At 45.9% G+C, this 4,005-nt stretch overlaps 1 protein-coding gene across 1 annotated transcript in view; it reads right to left on the reverse strand.

Moving 5' to 3' along the window:
- Adap1 (ArfGAP with dual PH domains 1) overlaps positions 1–4,005 on the reverse strand; it is a 52,308-nt gene that overhangs the window by 34,926 nt on the left and 13,377 nt on the right. The window lies entirely within an intron of this gene.

A 4,005-nucleotide genomic window follows, 5' to 3' on the forward strand; every position in this document is an offset into this window, starting at 1 on the left:
TGGGGGATTCTAGACAGGTGCTCTACCACTGAGCCACATCCCAGCCCCTCACTGGGGGATTCTAGACAGGGGCTCTACCACTGAGCCACACCCCAGCCCCTCACTGGGGGATTCTAGACAGGGGCTCTACCACTGAGCCACACCCCAGCCCCTCACTGGGGGATTCTAGGCAGGTGCTGTACCACTGAGCCACACTCACAACCCTCTTCACTTTTTATTTTGAGATAAAGTCTCACTAAGTTGCTGAGGCTAGGTATCCCTGGAAGACCCTGGACCTCTGACACTCCTACTTCAGCCTCTCAAGTTGCTGAGGTTACAGATCTACCCAGTCCTGGTCCAGCTAAGAAGCTCTAAAAAAATTTAAATTATATTCATTTTTTTATTTAAAAAACCTTATGTGTATGGGTGTTTTGTCTGTGTGTATGTGTACCACAGGTGCTTGGTACCCAAGGCGGCCAGAAAAGGGTATCAGATGCTAGAACCAGAGTTACAGATGGTTGTGAGCTACCATGTGAGTCCTGGGAATTGGACATGGGTTCTCTGAAAGAGCCACCAGTCTCCTTGACGGCTGGGCCATCTCTCGGCACTTCACTAATTGATCTGTGTATACATACATAAATGCAAGTGAGTGCGTGTGTGCCATGGTGTGGAGCTCGGAGGACAACTTGTAGGAGTCAATTCTCCCCTCACACAGTGTTGGTCCCCAAGGAACCAAACGCAAATCATCAGGCTTGGCCACAAGTAACACCACCCACTGAGCTACCTTGCCAAGTCAAAATGATATGGACGGCACACACCTTTAATCCCAGCACTTGGGAAGCAGAGGCAGGCAGATCTCTGTGAGTTCAAGGCCTGCCTGGTCTACAAGAGCTAGTTCAGGACAGCAAGGGCTGTTACACAGAGAAACTCCATCTCAAAAAACCAAAAACACCAAAAAAAAAAAAGATTGATATGGCCAAGAATTGACAAGGATGCAGAACACCTGGAATGTTCATGTGCTGTGGGCAGGAATATGAATTTGTTTGTTGTCTTGGAATCAGTGTGGCATTTTCTTTCTTCTTCTCCTCTTCCTTCATCTTCTTCTCTTCCTCCTCCTTCTTCCTCTTCCTCCTGTTCTTTTTTTTTTCTTTCTGAAACCAGGTCTCATATAACTTAAGCAGGCCTCAAATTTGCTATGTAGTTGAGGCTCGTCTTGAACTCCCGATTCTCCCAAGTAACAGGGATCACCAGCATGTACTGCTAGGTCGACCACCAACTTCTGACACAGCTGAGTCTACATTTCCTGTATAAACCTGCCATTCCACTACTGGCTGCTCGCTGAGGAGCGATAAAGACATGCCCATGAAGAGATGCTCGTATTTGTGGCAGCTATGTTTTCAGTTATCGATATATTTCATTTTCACATGCATGATGTTTGTATGTGAGTGCTGTGCTTACCTGTGGAGGCAAGAGGCTCACACCAGGCATCTTCCTTGGTGAATCTCCACCTTGTCTTTTGAGACATGTTGTCTTCTGCTCCCGGAGCTGGCCATTTCAGCTAGACTGCCCAGCCATCGAGTTCCGGGCTAGCCTGTTTCTGTCTCTGCATCCTGATGGCTCTACAGCTGATCCATAGCCGAGACCCTGGCTAAGGGCTGGACCACTACCCTGAGTGGACTAAGAGCAGCAAGAGTGAGCAGCTCAAGGCTGGAGGGTGGAGTCCTGTCTCAATGATGCCCTGTTTTTACATGGATTCTGGGGGTTCGAACTCAGGTCCTCATGCCTACGTAACGGTTGCAGCTACTTTTGATTTTCAACCTGACTTTGATACCAGCAAAGCCCACTTTGGTGTGTGTGTCTGTCTGTGTGGACATTTTTTTTTATTTATTATATATACTGTATTCTGCACCAGATCTCATTACAGATGGTTGTGAGCCACCATGTGGTTGCTGGGAACTGAACTCAGGACCTTCAGAAGAACAGGCAGTGCTCCTAACCTCTGAGCCATCTCTCCGCCCTGTGTGGACATTTTTTTAGGATCTCGAGGGCTCTGATCCAGGTGAGAGATTATTAATTCCTCGATACACACATTACTAGGAGGTGGTAAAAGCAGGAACTAGTGTCTGGTTAGAGGAAGCCGGTGACTGAGAGTTTGATCTGGAGGACATCTATCACTCTGGCACCTTCTGGTATCCACCTCTTTCCTGTTTCCTGCTCATGGTGATGTGAGCTCTTCTGCTACTCCACCCATCCCCAGCATGACAGACTGACATTTCTGGAACCTGGGGCCAAGAGACCTAAGATGTGTCTCTTGGGTATTTGGTCACACAAAAAAAGCCTGCCTAACACAGTATCCAATGATACATAAACAGAGTGCTATACCATAAAGTACAGGGGCATCTACTAGGAATTCAAAGCTTGTTTTACACTTGAAAGTCAAGCAGGGTAGCCAGGTGGTGGTGGCGCACGTCTTTAATCCCAGTACTAGGGAGGCAGAGGCAGGTGGATTTCTCTGAGTTTTAAACAAGCCTGGTTGGTCTACATAGCAAGTTCCAAGTCAGCCAGGGCCATATAGTGAGACCCTGTCTCAAAATAACCACAAACTTTTTATAATACTATAAAAACATGAAAGACATTAGGATAACTATGACAAGAGATGAGAAAGACAGAAACTGTGAAATATTATGCCTGGAAGCATATAGCCCAGGTGCCTGCGTACACTGCAGGTAAACAGCAAAGAGACCTGCCACAAGCAAGGTCAAAGATGAAGGGAGACACCAGCGGCTGTCTCCTGATTGTGGCATGTGCATAAATGCACCCCATCCATATGCAAACACACTGTACACACAAATAAATAAACAAATGGTATCAAACCATCAAAAAAGCCCAGAAAAGAGACCAAGATAAAATTGTGCATACGCATGCACATAGACACACACACACACACACACACACACACACACACACAGAGAGAGACAGAGACAGAGACAGAGAGACAGAGAGAGAGCATACCTTTAATCTCAGCACTTCAGCACTCAGGCAAAAGCCAATGGATATCTGAGTTCCAGGCCAGCCAGGGCTACACAGAGAGGCTCTGTCAATCAATTACTCAATCAATCAATGTGATATATATATATATATACATATATATGTATATATATATAATTTTATTTTATGTGCATTGGTGTTTTGCTCACATGTATGTCAATGTGAGGGTATCATACAGTTGTGAGCTATATGGGCATTGAACCCAGGTCTTCTGGAAGAACAGCCAGTCATCTTAACTGCAGAGCCATCTCTCCAGCCCAAATAAGTCTGTTCTAGAGATACATTACTACAGGGTCTAGACTGGGAAGTGTAGTCCTCACCCTTCATTAAGGTAACTTCTCTTTACAACAGATGTAGACCACTACAGTAAATCACAACCAATCAAGATGCAGAGTTGTGGAGCCCAGCCCCATTGGACACACTCTATACCTAAGGCTCAGGGGACGTCGCGGAAGAGGGGACGGGAAGATTGTAAGAGCCAGAGGATCAGGGAGGTTGCTATCAGATTATGTTTCCTGATGACACCAGAAGCTGCTCCCATAAGCTCATCAACGTGACTGTCCAACCATAAGCTGAACAAGGATTGAACAAGGATGACCTCAACGGGCACGCCAAAGCGGATAAGGAAAAGCCCGTGAAGCCTATGCCCTACACTACACAAGTTAACTGAGGAAAGTAGGGAGCCAGAGAGAGAGGTGGTCCTCCCCAATTGGCTGTCCAGTGCCAAACAGTCAGCCCTAAAAACATCCATACAAGTAACATATAGACTCCACGGGTTATACTTAAGAATATATGTGTAACAGATTCAACGCGATGCCCATCAAAATCCCAGCAAAATTCTTCATAGACCTCGAAAGAACGGTACTCAACTTCATATGGAAAAAAAAAACAGCATAGCCAAACTAATCCTGTACAATAAAAGAACTTCTGGAGGCATCACAATCCCTGACTTCAAACTCTACTACAGAGCTACAGTAC

The sequence above is a fragment of the Microtus ochrogaster genome, unplaced genomic scaffold, assembly GCF_000317375.1.
Source record: "Microtus ochrogaster isolate Prairie Vole_2 unplaced genomic scaffold, MicOch1.0 UNK16, whole genome shotgun sequence".
Lineage (NCBI taxonomy): Eukaryota > Metazoa > Chordata > Mammalia > Rodentia > Cricetidae > Microtus > Microtus ochrogaster.